This window comes from Perognathus longimembris, chromosome 20 (assembly GCF_023159225.1).
Source record: "Perognathus longimembris pacificus isolate PPM17 chromosome 20, ASM2315922v1, whole genome shotgun sequence".
NCBI classification, from domain to species: domain Eukaryota; kingdom Metazoa; phylum Chordata; class Mammalia; order Rodentia; family Heteromyidae; genus Perognathus; species Perognathus longimembris.
Window position 1 is genome coordinate 32,481,860 of NC_063180.1, and position 23,955 is coordinate 32,505,814.

Sequence of the window (23,955 nt, forward strand, 5' to 3'; positions counted from 1 at the left end):
AAACAATTTGGTTATCTGTCTGTGCTGACGGGCCTATGCAAATTTCCAGTTAGGGTTCATTATAAGTGAAGCTTTATGGTGTTAGTTGTGATTATTGACACCAACAGTTGCTTTTCCTGTGTTTAACCACGAAATCAGCTCAGTGTCTACCACTCATTTTAACAAGTCTCATACGAAGTAAAAAACAACAACAAGAAAAAAGTCGTGGCCTTCCGTGAATGTTCCTTCTTGAAAATATCAGCGCATTGAGAAGGAAACCCTTCAAGTTGTATGATCTGTTTTCTTCTTGGAGTCATGCCAGACGAAAAACAACCCCTTACATCCCTCACACCCCGTTTTCTAGAGAAGGGGAGGGAGAGCTGCGGCAGGCTGCTAGAGTTCCTGGAATTTGCTTTACTGGAAAGCAGAGTCCAATCTACTTGTTACTGTCTTCAACCTGATGTGCTCCCAGCGCCGTTATTGTTAATGAATGGCTGGTTCGAACCACCATGTTACCTGCCAAAAGTTACCGTGAAAGTTCCAGTGACATAGGCAGGAAATGAGATCCCCGGATGTTCCCAGAGTCCCTGAGACAATTCATCTCATTTACATCCATCCCACTTCAGAGAAGTAAAAATGTCGTCTGTTGAGTTTTAAGCATTTGTTTGGGAGTGAAACCGCATTACTGTAAGGGAAACCCATCCGTCAAGCTGTTTGTAAAAGACACCATGGCTAGCCAGGATGAGAGGCCAGTAGGAGAACTTGGAAATCACAGATAATGTCAAGACAGGAGAATGCATTCGACAGGGCTGGGTACATTTCTAAAACCAAAGTGATAAAGTAGGAGTTCCAGATGGCAGGAACAGATAAGAGTTGCTTCCCAAAGCAGGAAATTAAACATTATTGGTGACTGAGAGGATAAAAGCAGAGATCCCATGGCAGGGGTTTTTCTTTTTTTTAGTTGTTCCAGTCACAGGCACTCATGAGAGACAACTAAGATGAGGGTGCTGTTTAGAGAGCAGGGCAGAAAATTAACTGTGGCTACAAAGCCCCTATTGCATAGAATGAATGGGTCAGAAAGAGGAGCTCCAGAAATCCAGAGTAGGATCATGTTCTAGAGTAGCAGTTGTCGTGGCTTTGGGAGACAATTTCAATGGATCTTGAGATATTCCCTCCAATATCTCTGGCTTAGGAACATCTCAGAATCTCCAGGCAATGACTTCTTACTCCAGTTGTCTTTGGTTCTGTTTCTTAAGGCACAGTTAACTATTATCTGTAGTTGTAACCATCAACGTTGAATACGTGTGTGTGTGTGTGTGTGTGTGTATTTTGTTGTTTTTTTTCAATAGTGATGAACCATTCTGAATATGCTTGATTTAAATATCATGGATTGTTGTCAGGCGCCAGGCTGTCTCAGGCTTGTAATCCTAGCTACTCAGGAGGCTGAGATCTGAGGATTACAGTTCGAAGCCAGGGCAGGCAGGAAAATCCCTGAGGCGCTTATCTTCCATGAACCAACAGAAAACCAGAAGTGGCGTGGTTGCTCAACATGGTGGAGTACTAGCCTCGAGTGAAAGAGCTCAGGGATAGTGCCCTGAGTTCAAGCCCCATGAGTGACCAAAAAAAAAAAAAATATGAGTTGTTCTTGGTGATGCTGAAAGATGGGTAAGGCCAAGATTTGAGTTCTTATCTACAGATACTCAGAGCAAACGGGGGTCATTGCTGTATTCCATTTGTCCACATTCTAGCCCATTCTAGCCCTACATAATCAGAAAGCATTGTGTGATCATGGTGTCAAGCTACAACTGCAAAACCACTGATCATGGTGTTAATACCTTTATTTATCTGTACCTACGGGGTGCCCCATGCCTTAGAAAATATGTTGGGTACACAGCAAACGTTCACTGTTTACAAAGTCTGCTATATCTAACCTATGTGTCTGTTGTCTATCTCAGTCTGTGACGTGGACTATTGCTTGACATATTTTTTTCTTTCAGATCAGAAATGGAGAAATGAAATAAGTTACCCTAAGGCCAAAGAGTGAGTAAAAAGGGTGGAGTTTTGATTCCAGGAAATCTGTTGGAAACCCTACACTTGTCAACCTCATTCTGGACCATCTCCTTTGCACTCCGCTATAATCCTGCAAGAGACATTCTTTCTTCTTTAAGTTCCATCTTATAGGCAAGGCCACAGATGGAGAGAGGTCTAGTAACTTTCTGAGTTCTAAAGCTACCGAGAAGAGGCTGAGGATGGAGAACCCAGACCTTTCTCCCCCCCATCCCCCCGCCCACGCCATGTCCATCTTGTTATATATAAAGGTAGTAGATGGGGAAGGAGGAGGGGGGGCAGGTATGCTACCAGGTAAGCAGTGGGGTGAACAATGGTTCACTCCATGTGAGAGAGCCCGGTGTGAGAGGTGCCAGAGGAAATCCAGAAGAGAAGAGATGAGAAAGGGATGGAGAGCTGTGGAGGGTTATGTATTCAGTTGATGATCACATTTCACTTGCTGTGTGCATCACTTTCCTTGAATTCTAAATGCACCTGCAGATTTCTCCTCCCCACCCCTCCAAAAGAAAACCAGAAAGGAGCACTGCTACAAAAATCGAACCCTCTCTTTTAATCTATGTCTTTGCCTCCTCCCCACGACCCTCGTTTCGCCACACAAAGGAGAAGAGAACTAGAGCAGTTCGGGGGCCTGTTGGTGCGTTGCTATGGAGATGGCTGCCACATGATCTCCCATCATGGCTCGCCACCGCAGGAGCCTCCAAACTTAATTATTTATTAATAGGCTTTAAAAAAAACCCACAACAACAACCAGGGTAGTCTCCAATGGTGGAACATCGTGTTTCTAGCGCTGGGACGGCAATGGGAAAGGGAGAGGAGGAAATACGGTGCAATTACAAAGAATTAATTAGAAGCTCCATAAAAGCTCAGACGTGCCTCGGGAAGAGCCGTGGTAAGATTGCAGGGCACCGAGTGTCTGTGGAGCGAGGGAAAGCAAGCAGTGTGTCTTCAATAATTGCTTTTCCTAGGGCACTAGGAAAGTCCTCTTGTCCTGATCCTTCATGAACTAGTTTGCTCAAGATGGATTGGTGAACCGCAAATAACAGGGGAAGGAAACACGGTACTGTTCACAGAGAAACGAAGTCTGCGCACACAAGGACAAGATAGGCGCAGATAATGCACGCCTATCTTCCTATGCTTCTCCAAGCATTACCCAGGTGAACCTTGATAATCGAATTAATGAGTAGAGAGGTGCTTAGAAAGACTATCAGTGATAGGCGAGGTGGGTTATGTTGGGAAACATGATTCCTTGTGTACTTATTTGCATGATTGCACATTAATTTTTCTTTCTTATGTCTAAATCTTATGAATGGAAATGGAATGGGAAACTCTGGGAGGTAATGGGTGAACTCATTAATTAATTAGTTGGCTTGCTCATTCTTCTAGCCAGTGAACAAGAGCCCTGCATTTCTCGCTTTTTCACATACTTCTCAGGAGTCAAACCCTGAATTGACTATCACCTAGTGACTGAACCCAGGATGTCTAGTGAGAGATAAGAGACCCATGGACTTGTGGCTAAATTCACTGAATATGGCATAAGAGATGCATAAGGAAAAGGACATTTTAAAATGCCAAGATAAATAGCTATGTCCCAAGGACATCACAGGACAAATGAGGATGCTTTGTGCCTGAGACTCTGAATTTCAATGGACTAGCCACTTCATGCCAATACCACAGGGAAGAAAATTCTCTCAGTTCTATCACTGTGATGCTTTTTGCCCTTCTGATACCACAGTGAACCATACGGATAGAACTGGGAGATGTATGTGTCTGTTTGTCATTGCTATAACAAGCAGGAAGGGGTTGTGTGGTTAGGAAGAACGAAGAAGTTTCTTTAGGTCACAGTTCTGGAGGGTCAAGGGCAAGGACAAGGCCCTGGCTCTGCCCAGCAGGCCTTACTCAGTAGAAGCATGGCGGAGTGAGAGGGGGCAGGGTGAGTCAGGAAGCCATGCAGTTAGGGGAGGCCATGCTTGCTTTTCTAAGAGCTAACCAGGGACTGGAGAGAACTACCTTAGTCCTTTCTGAGAGCAAGGCTTTCAATGACTTGATCTCTCATCAGGCTCTGCATCCATGTCTGTTTTTGTTTTTGCAGTTTGGGGAGGTTTGAACTCAGGGCTTCATGCTTGCTAGACTGGGGCTCTGTCACTTAGGCCACTCCTCCTCCGTTACATTGTGAACTTCTCTACCTAGGATGGTTTTGAACCATGGTACTTCTGTTCTCAGCCTCCATAACAGCTTGGATTACAGGAGTGAACGACAAGGACGCTGTTGGCACTGGTGTTTTCCAGACTTGGGGACTTGCACTTGCTGGGCAGGTGCTCTACTTCCTCAACCACTCTTCTAGCCAATGTATTCTTTGGTTGGTTTTGAGATGGAGTTTCACATTTATACTTGAGGGCATCTTGGACCACAGTTCTTCTAGATTCCTAGGTAGCTGGATTAACTGGTGTGGATTGTCTTGCCCAGCTTCTTATTCATGGAAATGAGATCTTGTGCATTTTTGCCTGGGCTCATCTTGCACAAGGGAGCTCCTTGATTTCCATTTCCCAAGTACCTGGGATTATAAGCATGAGCTGCCACATCTGACTAAAGCTTCACCATTGAACGATCCCAACCAACTCTCCATCAACCTCACCAAGGACTAAACATGAATGTTAGGGAAACTTGCTGAAAACGTACCCTGGCCACAACAGGAGAATGCAGTCTGTCGTTTAACAACCTGATATGCAAACATCTTCTCCTGTGAGTCAGGGAATAATTATCTGCCAGTCTACTTCCTTAGATTTTTTAGTCTGGGTTGGAAGCAGATATACTGGAAGTGAATTTTAGAGCTAGGAACACCTTGCAGGTATAAATAAAAGCTGTTTTTCTACTTCCAATACCAGGGAATACCATATTCGAGAGACACAGGGTAAAAAAAGAGAAATAACTACAAAAGCAATACGTGCAAAACTCTTTGGCGTAAGTGAACTGAACACCTGGGGGGGGAGGGAAAGGGGGGGAGGGAGGGAGGCATGAGGGACAAGGCAACAAACAGTACAAGAAATGTATCCAATGCCCAACGTATGATACTGTAACCACTCTGTACGTCAGTTTGATAATAAAAATTTGAGAAAGAAAAAAAAAAATAAAAGCTGTTTTGTCTCTCCTCTCTCTCTTTAGTTCTTTATGACATACCAGGTTTTACACCTATCAGCTCTAATTCCTAAAATGTTACAAGCTAGGTAGGATTGGTCAAAGATTTCCATCCCTGAGGAATTGAGGCTTGCAAATATCAATTAGAGCTGGCCAGACAGCCAACGGGATATAAACAAGTTGTCTGTAGCCTCAAAACCAGAGTTTGTTCAACTGGATGCTGTGATTCGATCTAACTTCAATTCCCTAGCTTTGCAGCGAGGGAAATGGAGACTCAGAGACTGTAAGAAAAGCCCACATTCCTTCCTGATCAAAAGATCTTAATGAAGTAGGAAGAGTTTGATCAAGAGCCTTATCTAAAATTAATAATCATCATCGTAATTAACAGAAAGCCTTTAAAATAATTCTCATTGAAGTTGGGACTGTTACAAAGACCCTCATGCAATCACAACTGTTATTTAAAATGGAACTGAAATTTGGGCGGGGGGAGATAGAGGAAACATTCATAATGGATTTCTTTGATTAAAATCCCAATGAGAACAAAGAAAATGGGTAAGATAATGCAAACATTAGATTTGGGAATGTTGTTTCATTACAAATTAGGTATTCAAAGCAAGAGCTAAGGAAATACAAGGAACCCAGCACAGGCTAAGTCATTTTGAAAAATGATTAAAGGAAGAGCAAATAATCCAATGAATAAATGAGCAATTGAACCAAACAGGCATTGTTTTAAGTGGAGAAATACAAATGACCAATAAATACATGAAAAAAAAGTTCCAGCCCTTTAGCCATCAAGGAAATGTAAGTTAAAACTACAGTGACCTTCCATCTCATCCCAATAAGAATGGCTCTCATCAAGAAAACAAGAAAGCCAGTCAGTGAAACACTATGGAAATCAGTATGGAGGTTCATCAAGGAAGTAGAAATAGAACTATAAGATGATCTTGCAATAACACTGTTCCTCAATATATATCCAAAAGACTCAAATTTGGCTTGTTTGATGCATACCTGAACACCCCTGTTTATCCTATCACTGTTTGTAGCAGCCAAGTCATAAAAATCCTGAACAGATAATGAAAATGTGGTAACTACACGGAATGAAACTTCACTTGGTCATAAAGAAGAAATCATGTTCTCTGTGACAAAATGAAGAGATTATCATATTAAGTGAAAAAGATTTAGACAAGGATTGCATACATGGAATTTGGGCAAGGAAGGAAATGGCGGGATTGTAAAGAGAAGGATGATTAAGGGTTCTGATAGGTAAGGAAAAGGGTAGAGGTAGAAATAATAAGATGGATTGAGAGTATTAAGAGAGATTAAAAAAACAAAACTCATAAAGTCCTTAGGAAATCTTCTTGACCTTGGTAAGGCAAATCCTCCATTCCTGTCTTTGTTGACAATCCATTCCGTTCTGGATATAGACTTACAGCGTTGATGTGCATCATTTGAATAAAGCAAATAGCTCTGTCTCATACATTAAGTACCTTCCAAATATCTACTGATGGGAGTAACTTATTTCTAGAGAGGAAAAGGAAATGTAATCAAATAAATACACTCATTTTTTCCCCTAGATGATGTTCAAATTGTAATAGGTTCAATACATTTTTTTCAGAATATACAAAATGGTTAAAAAAAAACTATTCAGCTTAAAAAATACACCCAAAGCAATAATAATTTAGGTCTCGTTTCTAAGTATATATATATATATATATATATATATATATATATGTATATATCAGTCCCATATCCTATATCATTTTACTTGTGAAATAAGAAAAGCTTTCTCACTAAAGTTGGAATAAAGGTAAAGGTGCATTCTCTTCATAGAATTATTCATCATTGTTAGAGATATTAGCAATGAAATTAGACAAGAATGCAATTAGAGTCTTGAGAGTTGAAAAGGAAGAAATAAAGTTATTTTTATTTGATGCTGAAATGATTAATTAACTGGAAAGCCAAAAAAGAATATCCACGCAGTGCCTACTATAAAAAGGAATGAAATTAAATAAATTTGCAGCTCATAATATCTGTACACAAAAGCAAGAAGAATCTTCAGGCATACAAACAAAGCTCTCTGGAAGAAAAATTCAGAGAAAACCCTTTTATTTTGGAAAAAAAAAACAAAGGCAAAGAAAATTGGGCAAAAATCCATATGAGGAAAATTATAAAATTCTTATGAAGGACACAAAGTAGAACTGAATAAATAATAAAACATACCCTGACCTTAGAAGGAAGAATCAACATCATGAAAAATTTATTCATATGTTGATTTACAAATAGGAGGAAGCCACATTAAAAAAACTTATATTTTTTTCTAGATCTAGACAAGTACTTCTGCAAGAACAAAGAGAGAAAGGGGTTAACACTGCTCTGGTTAAAACACTATGCGTGGGGCTGGGGATATGGCCTAGTGGCAAGAGTGCTTGCCTTGTGTACATGAGGCCCTGGGTTCAATTCCCCAGCACCACATATACAGAAAACGGCCAGAAGTGGCGCTGTGGCTCAAGTGGCAGAGTGCTAGCCTTGAGCAAAAAAGAAGCCAGGGACTGTGCTCAGGCCCTGAGTTCAAGCCTCAGGACTGGCCAAAAAACAACAACAACAACAAATAAAACCCAACACTATGCGCAAGCTGGGTGCTGGTGTTTCATGTCTGCAATCCTATCTACTAATGAGGTTCACACCTGAGGACTGATGTTCAAAGCCAGCCTGGAAGAAAACACCCAATTAACCAGCAAAAACTAGAAGTGGAGGTATGACTTAAGAGATAGAGCACTAGCCTTCATTGAAAAATCCCAAGTAAGCTCAGAGAGAGTAAAAGTCTCTGAGTTTAGGTCCTGGTACCAATGTATGCACAAGCACGCACACACATACAAACACTAAGAGCAAAACCACTGTGAAAAGGTATGTGAAAGACACACATGCACACAAAAAATATGAAAAATAAAACCTTGCATATACAGAAAGAAAATATGGATTATTTTATAACCCAGAAATAGGGTTAATATCCTACTAGAATTACCAAAACTCAGCTTCAACAAGAGAAATTTTGATACATATAAATGTGTACAATAGTAGCATAATGTGGTATGTCATGTATTATATATAACATATAGTATGTGATATATATATATATATATATAATTTTTACAGGTACCAGAAGAGTTGGCAGCTTGCTTGAAAATTATATATTCAACCATTGAAGTATATTGCAGGCATGTGTAGAAATGTCAGAAGAGAACTCACCTAAAAATTGCAAAGATGAAATGAGGAAGGGGGGTGAAATAAGGAAAGTAATATAGAGTGAATAAGATCAGAATATATTATGTGCATGTATGCAAATATCAAGTGAATCTCCCACACTGTACAATTAATATTCATCCACAAAGTCTGAGAAAAAGAAAAAAAGTACTGTACTATTGGGATGAAGGTTTCCACATTCCATAACGGTGGGACATGGTTTAGTGTATTATAGTAACTAAAATAGAAAATTAATGAGACTGTCACTGCCTCTGTCTGCAAAGCAGTAAGCTAGAGCACATTAAAAAGTTGAAGGGCAGGGAAGGGGATAAAGGGGAGGTAGGGGAGTGGAGTGTGAAAGGGAGAGAGAGTAAGAGAGGAAGAAGAGAGAGAGAGAGAGAGAGAGAACGAGAGTACATTGTACATATGGTCAAATTGTTAGTCATTTTTCAGCACTCAAAGAAGCATAGTTGCCCAGAAATTAGGATCCAGAGATTAGAGTTTTGAATCCATTGGAAGAAAATCCTCTACCAACAGATTCATTTCTCCCCAAGGTAGGAGAAATTGTGGAGGAGAGAGAGAAGCTGTGTCATGGGTTTATTACAGTTACTTTTTTTTTTTTTGCCAGTCCTGGGCCTTGAACTCAGGGCCTGAGCACTGTCCCTGGCTTCTTTTTGCTCAAGGCTAGCACTCTACCATTTGAGCCACAGCGCCACTTCTGGCCGTTTTCTATATATGTGGTGCTGGGGAATCGAACCCAGGGCTTCATGTGTAGGAGGCAAGCACTCTTGCCACTAGGCCATATTCCCAGCCCCGTGTCATGGGTTTATAAAGATGCAGTTAATGCAACACTGATGGATCTGCTAGCCACGTGATGTAGAGGACTAATATGGTTTATTAAAATAGAAGTTGCATCTGCAAAGAAAGCGATCACTGCTTCATATCTCAACATAATTAGCTCTATGAAATACCCAGGGTGGGGGAAGAGGGAGGAAAAGGAAGAAGAGGCCATTGGTCCCTGGGGAGGCTGGAGAAAATTAAGGAGAAAAAGAAAAAGACAAATTAAAAAGGGAACATAGAAGCATTCGAAACTGTCATTTCAAACAAAGGTAAGGCAGCCAGGGATGAGAGAATATTTAGTATAAGAAAGTCTTGAAATCCTCTTAGTAAATGACTGGGCTCTGATTATGAGTCTTTGGGAAAGGAAGGTAATCAGAAAGAAGATAGAAAATGTACTAGCACTCCCAAATTAAAGGCCAGGCAATGAAACGATGGTCAGCTTCAACAAACTGGTGAAAAATCACAACAGGGCAAAGAGGGAGTGGGAGAAAAGTCATGGAAGACCTAAAGACGTAGTAGTAAAGATGGAAGGAATAATGTGGATAAACATGTTCTTCCACTAGAAGGAAATGGTTGGGTATCAAACAATGGGTTAAATAGCCAGCGTACGTTTAAATGTGCATTTAAGGTGTTTTGAAAAGTTAGGAAACACGAAGAGATATTACGTGAGGGAGAGCAAAATTGAGAGAAGTGATCATATTAATTTAATCAAAGTGGACTTTAAGATAAAAAAAGAATCCCAGGGACATACAAGTGAGATTGGTCACATGGGAAACACACACACACACACACACACACACACACACACACACACACACACACTCGAACCTCCAAGACGGCATGGCTACGGGCATGCCGTCCAATTCCTCCAAGATGGTAGCATGTTGTGTGTCTTCTCTGAGTACGTGGGCTGAGAGTGTGCATGTCTCTCTGAGCTATCATTCAAGGGTGAAATAGCCATTAGAGAAGGCCAGCATCCAGTTCCTGAGCACTTCCTGCAGATAAGTCTACAGTCCCATGGGCAAATAGTAGGGCGTTCATTGGCTTTAGGGGAGCAGCTGTGGCTGGTGGTTCTTGTGGCCCAACTTCTATTCTTCTAGTTTTCTTTCCTTAGGTGCCCGAGGATTTTCTTTTGGTGAGTTTTGGTTCCCTTGCTCTGTTTACTGTTTTGTTCCTCTGTCATCCATTATGTCCTCTAATTCATGAATAAATTGTTTATAGTGTAATCTAGGAAGGAAAGTCCCTTCTTGGCCACATTAAATACCTATCTATCCCTATTGTCTCAAATTCTATTGCTTCTCAATGATTAACCTTCCATGTTGAGATCTATAAAGTAGTTGACAATGGCACAGCAGTAATTATGGCTGGTTTAGGGCATCTGGGAAGACCAGAATCAGGAAAGCAGATCATCAAAATCAAACAAAGTAATTTTAAGAATGAAGGAAAAGAAATATATTCCATTACGGGCCACCCCAGGTAGCAAACCTCCAAACCTGCTCCCTCTGAGTGGTCTATTTGGGGAATTAATGATGGGGCTGGCTTGTTAGGAGGTGAATGTATGGAAAGACCAACTTAACTGAATCACCGATACTCCTGGAGGCCAATTTCTGGGTTTTCCAGGTCCAAAGGCTCTGATCTGTCATGGTCAGTTTTAATTTAACTGCTAGGACACAAGGTGTCAGAGTCTGCAGAGTACCAACGTGAACACACGAAACAGTGAGTTTCCTTCTTTTCGACTCCTGCCACCTGGACACTTAAAGCTACGGGGATCGCAATGCATTGCTGCCTCTGTACATCTTTTCATGGACACAGCCGTACCATCCGCACACCAACACACACACTTCTCCACGTCCACAAACTGGGAACCCCCAGTGAAGACAAAGAAGCCATCTTGGGGAGAATTGGAATGACTTCGAGTTCATTTTCTGTTGCTAACAAAGGGAAGAGATCGACACAATCTGAGTTCTCCCTTGAAGTGACCGTAGTTCAGTGAACACATTTGCACACACTTGCACACCACCCACTGTATTTACTTACAAGCACATAAGCTAATTCCTTAGAAAGGCAAAGTCAAATTCCAGTAAACCAAAACACTAGGAAGCAGCTACTCCAAAGGGCTGGAGTAGGGTCTAGGGGAAAGAGGTGGACAAATGAAGAGGAGGAGTGGGAAGATGCAGTTAAGAATCCAATGCATCACCTACAAAATTAAGAAGGGTGTGGGAAGGGGTAGGGAGTGGATGGATGGGTGAGAATGTTGAAAGTGGTGACGTGGATCAAGATAAATTGTATTCTTAAACTGCTTTGTTCAATGGCAATTCTTTTGCGCAATTAAAGATAATAAAAACATATGAACAAAAAGGAGAAGAGCTTTATTTTGGCTCATCATTGTGGTCTAAGCTGGAGGACTCTGTGGGCTGATGGGTTCCTGGCTGCCACAGTTCTGAGCAGCTCGGGCCTCACACAGACAGAGAGAGGGGTTTGCACGTGTGAAGAGCCTCTGGTCTCTTTCTTTCCTCTGACAGGGTCGCCAGGATTCAACCATGGGGGCCCCATTTTGATCGCCTGCCATGGTTGTACCTCTAAGTCCTACAGTCTCACTGCATTCCCAGCCTCCTTACCCTTGCAATGGGGACTGAATTTCAACATGAGCTTTGAAATGAGACCTAGCATACTGAACCCCCCAGCAAACCCTCAGGAAAGAGAGAAGATGGACTCTTTTATTCAATTAATCAGTGAAAAGGCCTAACATCAAGTGGTAGAGTGCTAGTCTTGAGGGACAGCTCTCTAGCCCGGAGTTCAAGCCCCAGGACCAGCGCGCGCGCGCACACACACACACACACTCTTTGGGGTCTTATTCTGTATGCCCCCTCATATGCTGCCATGTTTAATCAAAAGGAAGTGAAAAAGAAAAGAGAAAGAATGGAGCTGTTCCCTCTCTCCCTTTGTCCTTCGATGGCCCTGCTGATTAGCATGCAGTGGGAGTGACCAAGCAAAGTCTTAACACAGACACTAATTCTGAGAAAATAATTCCGGTCTTAACATCACTACAAAGTGGGTGTTTTCACAATGAGTTGATGAATAAATCAGATAGTGCCTGTGAGTAAGTTGCTAGAGGAAGCCACAGAAATGGTGGGTGAGCTCAATCCTATCTGGCCCAAAAAAGACTCCGCTAGCAGTTGTGGTATGTGGTATGTGGTGATGTCTAGGCTTGTCCTTCATCTATGAATCCTTGACTAGACTTGAGATTCGGTATGCCACCATCTCTGTTTCTCAGAACATTAAGAGACTGTCTTCCATTTTTCTTTTGTTGTTGTTATTGGTTATTCTGCTAACATTTTCCTATATCACAGCCCTAGATCTGAAGCTCCCATCCCGGGAGGCAAGGGCAGACATTAGGAATCAATCACCGCCGTTGTTTTCAGTGAGGCGAACGCATCTCGATGCTCTCTTACCTGGTCTTCCACGCGGGCATGATGAATTGAATAACATCACCAGGCACACGGAATGCCTTCCCCATCTCTTCTATCAGGGTAAACTTTCCTGGTGAATACAAATTTCTGGGGGAGGCAAATACAATATTCAAAGAAGAGGAGATACAAAGTAGAACAGGCCCGTGGAAGCTACGTAGATGAAGACTGAGCAATCGTAGGTGTTTTTGACGTTAGTAGACTCAAAATGCTTGGAGGACTTCGGGGAGTGAGAACATCGCCTTTCTGTGTTTCTTTCATATTGTACAATCTCTTGAAAGGTGGGGGCAGATTATAAGGAAGGGTAAGTAGCCTCTCTCTTGGGAGCACAAGTTGTTGTGGAATGAGTGAGGGAAGAGAGCCAGAGTGAGCTGTGGCATTGGCTCCTGGGTACCCACTTCCAGCACTGACGGATGGCTGGCTGCACGCAGGCAGAATGCAGCGATGTTGGTCAGCTGCGGGGGCTTTCACGAGGCTATAATCTGTCACCCCCTTGACGCCCCGCTTCCCTGGAAACTGACAGATGATACATGGAGCTGCTGTGGTTCGTGTAAACCCCTGCTTGTTGCAGGGCCCCCCGTCTGCTGTTTCCATGACAAGCACTTCTTTTAGGTACAATTTATCTCTCTCTGGAAAGCTCTGTCTAGACATAGCCTTAGTTCCCAGAGATGTTCCCTGGGTTGAACGCACTCGCCTATGTTTGAGAAATGACGGGCAGGAGAGGCGTCGGTGCATCCCGGAGATCTGGGTTAGGAGCTGTACAGGGTCGACACTGTGGTCTGTTTCTTGAATAGGCCAGGACATGTGGATCTTAAGTAGCCACCCTCTGTGTGGGTTTACTTCAATATACAATTAAAACTGGAGATGGCGAGTCTCCATCCTTTCCCCAACCACGTTAAATGGCTTGTATTCCTTCCATAGAGAAAATGTATGTGTGTGTGTGTGTGTGTGTGTGTGTGTGTGTGTGTGTGTGTGTTGGTTCTGGGGCTTGAACTCAGGGCTTGGGTGCTGTCCCTGTGCTTTTGTTTTGCTCAAGGCTAGTGCTCTACCACTTGAACCACAGCTCCACTTCCAGCTTCTGGGTAATTAATTAGAGAGGAGAGCCTCATGGATTTTGCTGCCAGGGCAGACTGAACTGTGATCCTCAGCTCTCAGCCCCCTGAGTGGCCAGGATGACAGGTGTGAGCCACCAGTGCTTGGAAGAGTCTATTTTTGAACACATAAAATGACATCGCCCAGCCCTCTGCTGCTGCTAGGGTACCTACCTGGGCTTTTCTTCTTCCTTATGATGCTAGCTTCTCATTACAAGTGAGTTGCGACTTTGTCCCTATTTGCTACAGTAACTTTGAGATGCAGAACTTTCTTATGGCTATTTGTTAATGTGCATGAAGGCTGATAAGCCTCATAATCCTTCAAAATGAAAATGTTGTCTGGTGGGGTAGTGAAAATTTGAAATCTGGAGCCTTACCAGTTTGATCTGTGTGTGTGTGTGCACGCATGCATGCACATGCATGCAGGTATGCCTGCCTGCCTGTCCACCTTCCCACTCGCCTGCCTACTTGTCTCTGCATGTGTAAACCACTCAAAGACTTTGATCCATATCTAAAAACAGGGATCATAATTCATACCCTGCCTATATCACAGGGTTTTCCCAAGGATCATGTAATGTGAACATACCTTGAAAAATTAAAAAACCATTAAGTCCTATACAAATATCAATTATCCTCACAGTGCAATGTGACCAAAGGTACAGGGATAGAAAGCAGGTGGCTTTCTTGGCACCACTGGTACTAAGAAACCATCTTTCTTTCCTTCTTCCCTTTATCCATCCTCCTTCATACCCTCCCTCCATCCACTTTTCCCTTCTCCTTTCCTTCCTTCCTCCTTTTCTTATTGTGTCACATTAACTTGTCAAAATATAAAAACCAATAGCCAGGCACTGCCCTTAACTAAAATAAGCAATGCGTATGCATGATGTCAATTACAAACTTGCATTGTTAAAGATGACTTGTGAGCTGAATTCTTTCCAGTTAATTCAGGGAGAATTAGAGCAATCCATTGCCAGCCATGTCTGTCACAACTTGAGTTCAGAGCAGCCAAGACTTTAAGGAGAGCAGTCTTCTCTCTCACGCAATGGAAATGGTTAGTGCACAGGCTGGACTTGGGATCTTTGCATTCTGTACCTGTGGACTCCGCTGGGGTCTTTGCCAATCTCATCAAGAATCAAGCTTTGTTTATTCATTTTTCCTTCTTAAATTAAATGGAGGAAAGCCGGCTTTGAACACTACCTTCTCGGGGAAAGAGTAACAGCTTTAGCATTAGGTAGAGTGACTGTGGAGAACTGGCATCTGTTAGGTGCCTTTGCACAAGGAAGTAGTCTCTCAGAAAACAATGATACCCACCTCAGAGAGGAGAAAGATAACTACTACAGCAAAACAGAGTGGGCACAGACACCTAGTCCCTCGATACACACTGTGGGCCACTGTCACATAATCCTAAAGTTAGTTGCACCTTATAGGGTCATTGTTATTAAATTGATACTATCCTTATTATTTCCCAAACACCAGTTAATACACATGAAGAGATTCTTCCAGTTATGTTAATGAACAAACGCAGTACAGCAGTGCTATAGGACCGAATTCTGCCAGCCGATTGATTGTCCTTCCTAAAGTTCAGAATCATCTAAGCCGATGGATTGTCCTTGGACTGAAAGCAAACAATACTTTTAGTGGTAAGTGTTGTGTTTCTCGCCTTACTGTCTACAAAAGTAGCATCCTAAGTTTATCAGTGATTGATTTTCTGTCTATGTCTTTGGAGTTTCACTGAACTAGAGGATGGAAGATGTGGGCTAAGAATTTCTTTGAACTCCAGCCGATGACAGTGTCAAAGGAGAATAACACAGAAGAATGGTGGAGACTGGACATTGTACAGGTTTCCTTATGTGAAGGTTTATGGACAGCCAGATACGGCATGGTGGCTTTAGAGAGAAGACAATTCAAACAGATGTAGAGAAACTTCATTTAAATATCGAGGGCTATTTTGAGAGGGAAAAAGAGAAACAAACAAACTCTACATTGATCCAGAGAGAAAGCATAATGGTCTAGAGTTTCAACAAAGCAGGATTTTATGTAAGGATGATCCCTCTAATAATGAGAATTATCTAATGCCAAAGTCCAGTTGGCTTCTGCCATTGTTTCTCTGCCTCCTTGCCAAATCTGTAGATTGTTCTAGATATTCCAGGTTCCTGTCTGGCTGTGTCCCATGATAAAGCTGACATTACAAGCCATTTTTTTCTTCCTAAGACCTCTACAGGTGTAATAATTGTGCATATTCATATTTTAGTCACTTGGCTTCTGTGAATATTGAGGCAATGTTTTAATATTAGGACAGTTTTTTCTTTTCAGGTGGCTTTTCCCTGGATGGGAATGGCCTGCCATCCAATACTCAGAATCTCTCTTTTCAATCAACATGGCTTCTGACTTCCTTTTACGTAGCGCTGTATGAACTCACTCCAAAATAAAAGTCTGAAAATGTGACCCACCTTTCCTCAAATGACCTGGAGTAGAATATTTCTCCTTCCCCCCCTTTCTGGGTTTAGGTCCCTTGTTTGTTTGTTTTTTTATTAAATTAATCATTGGAAATGGATTATCTCTAGGGTTTCTCCCTGCTCTAATTTTCTGTGGTTCCATTAATCAACACTCCCCCACAGTGGAGTAGGCCAACTCTTAATTATCCAATGAAATGTTGATGGTGTCTGTGTAAGTAGTTGTGATTCTTTCTTTGGGTTTTTATTCATCTTGCTCCCTCTTAACAAAATCTTCTGCCTAATTTGGAAGTATGCCCTCAGCCTGCTTAGCGCTTACTCATAGGTCTGACTGAGTGACAGTCAGACAGCTGCTTCAACTGGAAGTGCAAAGCTCCTTCATTCACAGTGTTAGGTTTGAAAATCAGAGTTTTAAGTCTTTGGGTGAGGCTAAGCACTGGTGCCGCATGCCTGTAATCCTAGCGACTCAGAGGGCTGAGATCTGAGGATCTCAGTTCCAAGTCAGTTCACCAAGGAAGTCCATGAGACTCTGATCACCAATTAATCACCAAAAAGCCAGAAGGGGAGCAGGGCTCAAGTGGTAGAGCACCATCCTTGAGTCAATGGAGAAGCAGAAGGTCCCAAGTACTGGAACACACATAAAAATATCTTCTGTTGAGAAATATGACTTTGTGATTCAACATTATGCCATTTTCTCTCCTAAGGGAGCAGTGACTTCAAGTCTCTTCTAGAAACCCAAATAGATGTCAAGGAAGAGAAAATTGTAGGAGAGAAAACTTAGCATATGTGTGTGTGCATATGTATATGTACAATTCTTATTGGATGCAATTCATATATTCTACATACAAATATTCAAATAAGTAACTAATGTTTTCTTTTATAGCTTATTCAGAGTTCTACAATCTTTACCACAACTTTAGGAATCCCACAGCCACTAGTAGGCACCTCCCCTTCACACTTGGTTTTCCCTTCATTTATGGAAGATCCTTTGCTTCTTTAATCATGGTTTACTTAACAGATTTTTTTAATAGATTTTTTTTTTCCAGAGCTGAGGACTGAACTCAGGGCCTTGCGCTCGCAAGGCAGGCGGCTCTCCCACTGAGCTTAATCCCCAGCCCCTGAATCATGGTTTACTTTAGCTATCTGAAAAATATTTATCTTTGCTACTTTCAGCCTTGTTTCTTCAATTTAATATCTCTTTACAATTCCCTCAAGATTCTTTCTTCCCAGGGTTCACACACATATATATTATAACATATAAAATATAAATACATATAATACATAAATATATATTACATATAAATATATTTAACATATTTTATATATACAAATATAAATATATAATTTCCATCCCTAAATGATATCATATATAGAAGTAAATGAATATTTATATTTCAAGATTTATAAATACATATGACTCATTATGTATAATATATTATATATATTTGGTTAAAAAATGGACATTGTAGAGAATAGATTACAGAAACTGGGTTTTGGGTCCTCAAGTCCTGTTTAGCTTGTTATCATTATTTACTGCTTTGTTTCTTTGGTGATGGACTGGATTATTTTTACTGAGGTCTGTTTCCACAGTGATGACTAAAATTATAAATATTGATTTGATGTCATGTGCAGGACAGATTGTTTTTAGTGGAATTATGGGTATCAAGTGCATAAAACTTGCTTTCAAGAATGGAGGTGGAAGCAAGTCCTACATCTACGCTTACATATGCATAGTCTGTGTCTGAAAAGAGGCCCAAGAGCCTAGTTAAGTACTGGCTTCTGGGAAGGAGAACTTGGAACTAGTCCCCTATTATGAAGACATCTTACTTTTCCTCTTATTTTTTTTTTGGTGTGTGTTGTTATGTATATATCTTTTCACCAGTACATAACAGAAGAACCCCTGGGACCTTTTTGTTCATCATCAGAAGAATCTAGGAGCTGGAGTCTCATAGCTCATGCTTATAATCTCAGCTTCTTGGGAGGCAGAGAGGAGGAGAATCATAGTTCAAGGCCAACCCAGGCAAAAATTCTGTGTAAAACAATCTCAATTTAACAAAAAAGCTGGATGCTGTGGTAAAAGTACTCTACTGGATAAATAGGGGATCTAGGCTGACCTGGACTAATAAAAAACAACAAACAAAATAAGCAGGATCCTATTTTTAAAATAACCAGACTGGCAAGTATGAAGTCCTGAGTTCAAATTCTAGTACTGTTAAAAACAACAACAACAACAACAACAACTCTAATTTTTTTTTTTTTTTTGCCAGTCCTGGGGCTTGGACTCAGGGCCTGAGCACTGTCCCTGGCTTCTTCTTGCTCAAGGCTAGCACTCTGCCACTTGAGCCACAGCGCCACTTCTGACCATTTTCTGTATATGTGGTGCTGGGGAATCGAACCCAGGGCCTCATGTATACGAGGCAAGCACTCTTGCCACTAGGCCATATCCCCAGCCCAACAACTCTAATCTTAGAGATACCATATTAAGGTTGTGAAGTTGTAGTTTATGTATAACTTAATTTACTTTAGAAATTCTCATGTGTAAAAGACAGAATTCAGAGGAATACAATGGATCGTCCCCAATTCACAAGCTAACTGGTCTACGAGGAGGGCTGCATCTGGTTGAACCTTTAACACATCACAAACCTCTACAAAGAAAAGCAGAAGTTAGCTGGGTGCCAGTGGCTCATGCCCATCATCCTAGCTACTTAGGAGGCTAAGATCTGAGGATCACAGTTCGAAGCCAGCTGGAGGAAAAAAGTTTATGAGACTCTTATCTCTGGCGAAACACCAAAACAGCACAAAACTGAAGTGGTGCTGTGGCTCAAGTGGTAGGGTGCTAGCTTTGAGCACAAAAACTAAGGAATAGTGCCCAGGCCATGAGTTCAAGGCCTGTGACTAGCACCAAAAAAAAAAAAAATAATAATAATAAAATGTGGCAGTGTTGAGACAGAAAAGTTAATTTTGAGCAAATGTACATATTTATTCATTGCTTCCTTCCCTTGTTCTGTTAACAGCCCTTCAGGAATCATGGTTTCCTTCCCTGCTCTGTGATCAGCCCTCTGGGATGATGATGAACCAGTTCATTCCTGTTCACACAGCCCCTTCCCCTCCTGGCTCAGCTGGAGTTGGGAGACCTTTTTACTATTTCTCCATAACATCAGCCCCATAGGAAGTCTACGAGCTCTTCAAGCTTCCATGTCTGAGCACCTCTCCCCAAAAGGAGTTCGTGCCTTCTGGTTCCTCTCTGATCTGCTTCATGGCTGCAAAATGAACCTGTCAGTAATAAAGAGGATCATTGTCCCTCACTTTTCTCTCATGTCTTACATGGATGCTGACCTTGCCTTCCAGTTACTTCTTTTTCTGCTGGAAAGTGATGGGAAAAGCCCAGGGCAACAGAAAGCTGCTGATTTGTAGAAGTGGGACTCCTAATTAGAAAGTGTGATGGGATGAAAATACAGAGACGCTAGTAATCGCCTTCTAACATGATAACGTGTTCTGTTTAACGAATATTAATGTGGCATATTCATGAGCCTGGAGAATTTGAACCTGAGCGGTAAGAATTTGTTCTACATTTGGAGTCATCTCGATCCAATCTGAGTCCTCCCTCACAGTGTCTCCAGGGAAATAGGCAAGCCCACCATGTTGGATGGTGCTCCATCTAGCCCAATAGCAACTAACATGCATGAAGTGTCTAATTGGTGGTGAATTTTTCCTTATGATTTTTTTTGTTTCACCCTGTTGCTGGAAATAATTAGGCATGAGTTTATACTCTTTGCTCTGTTCTCTTATAAATTTCTAGCCACGGATGGCTGTGTATTTTCTTTAATTTCCCTGCCCAAAGGGGACACTCAAACTGCAAGATGAGATCATGGTTTAGAAGGACTGATTGTGTTATTAAGAAACTCAGAGGAATCTATACATCCAAATGTGAGTTGTGTGTCAAAACTCTTACCCCAGGCTATACTCATATTGTAATGTTGCAGTTATTACTTAAAATATATTTGGAATTGTTCTCAGTAACAAAATATGAGGAGGTGAATGACTGCTGGTTCTGTAACTAGCTGGCTAGAGCTTTATGAGATTTATTTCTGTAAGACAAGTTTCTATATAATAATCAGTTCTAGACATCATTAGGACCCTGGAATAATTATTAAAGCCTATATTGGCATTATTTTACCTTTTTAAAGGGAAATGTAAGATATCTTGGAAGCTCTACATACACAGAATTAGTTTCTTATCAGCTGAGCATACATAGATACATGTGCTAGATGTAAAAATAATGTGACAGGACTGGGAATGTGGCTTAGTGGTAGAGTGCTTGCCTAGCATGCATGAAGCCCTGGGTTTGATTCTTCAGTACCACATATATAGAAAAGGCCAGAAGTGGTGCTGTGGCTCAAGTGGTAGAGTGCTAGCCTTGAGCAAAAAGAAGCCAGGGGCAGTGCTTAGGCCCTGAGTTCAAGCCCCAAGATTGGCAAAAAAGAATGATAATGTGACAAAAAAGTAATGTATTACTTGGCTGGGGAAAAATGGGTTTTTGTTCTACTGTCTTCTAAGGAGAATGGAATAGAAGGGTACAGGGTTTTTTATTTTTTAGCTCAGCCCACCTTAGGAGATAAATGGCCTTTGTCCTTAGGGTAGAAAAGATGGTTCTGTAGAAGTAATAACAACAAAACCAGAGAGACAACTTTTGGGAAGGATGAAGAAAACTAGAAGATTTCCACCCCCTACCTAGCTGGGAGTACAGGTGTGTATTGTCATGCTCTGACAGAGATAGTTATCAGGGAATGGTGAGCCATGAGGCCTGGGAGTACTGGCTTTGGATAAGAAGCCCTGTTTCCCAGAATGCAGGGCAGAGGGAGATGGGAAGAACAAAGGCACTAGGTTCATGATCAAGACTACTTACCTACCTTTTTTTTTTTAATCAGTTCTGGGTCTTGAACTCCCAGCTTGGACACTGTCTTCTGCTCAAGGCTAGTCTCTACCACTTTGAGCCACAGCTCTACTTCTGGTTTTCTAGTGGTTACTGGAGATTAGAATCTCACAGATTTACCTGCAGAGATTGGCTTGAACCACCATTCTCAGATCTCAGCTTCCTGAGTAAGCTAGGATTACAGATGTGAGCCACCCGCTCCTAGAAGGAGCAACTTTCCTAACACAGATGGTGTCTGAGAATTTCTAGGCAGAGAGGGTTACGTCAGAGGGTCAGAAGAGAAGGGGAGAAAAGATTCAGAAGTGTGAGCCTGGAAATACAAATTAAAACAAAGAGATACCATTTATCAACTACCCAATTGGTGAAGATAGAAAATGAATTCTAATTCCCAGTGTTCCTTGGGATAAATGGAGAAGGGGATTCAAATTTATTCATCACAGGTGGGGTTATTCATCACCATAACCCTTTGGGGACTCAAATTTGGCAATGTATACCAAAAGCCTTAAAAATGCAACCTTTCAAAAAGGCAAAGTTTCAAAGCCTTTGCATTAGAGAGGCTTATTCCAGGTCTATACGTGAGAACAACCAATTTCTGAAGTGAAGCAAACAAGAGAAAAATGTGTTTCATCCTTCCTGGAGATGGGTTCTCCTCAACACTCCACAGAAGGTGGGTGCCATAGGCCAGAAATCTGTCTTCTGGCTTCCTGGGCCTCTGTACGAGCTTGTCCGCTCGTGTCTGTATTCCTAGCTGTGTGGGAGGTTGAGAACTACATGATCATTGGTTTGAGGCCAACCTGGGTAGAAACATGAGCCACATTGCTCCTTTATCCATAGCTGGCCACAGTGAGGCATACCGATTATTCCCTGGGAGGCTGAGATTGGGAGGATCAAAGTCCAAGAGACTCTGTCTTCGTGGAAAGCAGCTGTCTTCTCCTTTGTACTACCACAAATACTTCTGTCTTGGAACTCTTGCTATTTCTGAAATGGTCACAGGATCAGACGAGCATCCATCCAATTTTTGTCTAGCCCCCCCCGCCCCCCCTCCCCGCCCGCCATCAATCCTTCCTAAGAATTTCCCCCATAAAAGCAACTCTCACTAGAACATCCCTTGGTTAAACTTGAAATGCACCACATCTGCTTCTTGAATGAGAAGAAATGAAAATTCCTCACTGGAACTTAAGAGTCCTCTGCTGTGGCTCTTTCCAGACGTATCCTGGCCTTCCCACTTCTCTATCTCTACTCAAATGCTGACTGGGTTAGAAATGCCCATCTGTCTCCATCCCTAAGGGTCCAAATCCATCTCTCCTGTCTTCAGGGTCCTTCCCAGATGCTATCTCCTTCTCGAAGCAGTTGCAATACATGAGATCTCCATTACTCTTCTCCAGCCATGCGGTGATCTTCAGTCTTAGGTCAAGCCTTTCTTCTCCCGTGGTTAGAGTCCGGCTGGTTCACTGGGCATCTAGCCTCTGTGTTGTGCAGCTTTGCAGCATCCATTGTACTTAATGCAGAGTTTAAAGGCAGTGGGAGCCCACAGAGAGCACACAGTGAGCCCAGCTGAGTTGAACGAAATACATTTCCATCTAGTGATCAGAAGGCAATCGCCCCCGCTCATGAGAAAGGAGAGAGGGAGAAGGGGGGGGGGGGGAAGAGGACATTTGAGGACTACAAAATAAATAAGGCAAAGGGAGAGGAAACCAAGAGATTGAAAAGGATGATGTTTTCTGGGTCTTTTTCTTTCATGACAAGATACCAAAAGCAAACAAATAAACAAGCAAACAACCCCCCCCCCCCGAAACAGTTTTACAATGATGGTTCTCTCCCCTCAGGTCAACACTTGGTTTGGTGATGAACAACCCCAATGACCTAAGTCCTCATGACCTCCTACAGTAGCTAATTTACTTATTTCATTTTTAGAAGGCAGAAGTAACTGATGAAAATGTCTTTGTCTGTCGACAAAAGTAGCCCATTGTCTTCCTGTCTCACCTCAAATGTCCTTTTTCCTGCAAGAGCCATGATCGAAGTCATCCTGGCCTTTCTCAATTGTTCAACTCCTGAACTAAGCTCTTGGCATTTGCTCATCCCTCACTCCCTGTTATATCATAACAGGTACTGGCAGCAAATCTGTCATCTCAACAGGTTAATATTCTCCTACCAGAATGGCCAGATCTGATCGCTGCACATTCCACACGCCCGGCCTTCCACTTACTGCGCATGACATATGATCAGCTCCTAGCCCCTTCTTGCTTCTGCTCCTCTCTCCAAACAGATCCAAGCAGTGCTGTAACTTTAGGGAATTACCATGTCCTTAGGAAGCAACTGCCTATGCACAGGCCTCTCACTGTAAATCTGGAATTTCTCCTTTTCAGAAAGACCACTTTCCTGGAGATGAATGGAACCATTACAGAGAAGAAGGGAGAATTCTGGAACACAAGGAGAAGAGAGGGCTCCCAGGGAGCACACATGCCTGTGGCATCTAGCCAAAGGCTGGGGTCTCCAACATGAGTGGTGCCTCAGATCCTCAATTTCAAATCTTGCCTTATTTTTTAGTCTGCTAATCTCAACTCAACTGGAGCAAGTCAAGAAGCTGTCCTTACTAGAAGTTTGGAAATCGCCCCTGAAATCAGAGGAACTGGAAATTCACAACCAAAAGCAAAACACAAAGCATCTTGAGGGGTTTCAGAAAAAAAAAAGAAAATTCCTAAGTGAAAGGTTAGCAAGGATTTGTTTGGCAGAACAGGGGAGACAGCAGTGGA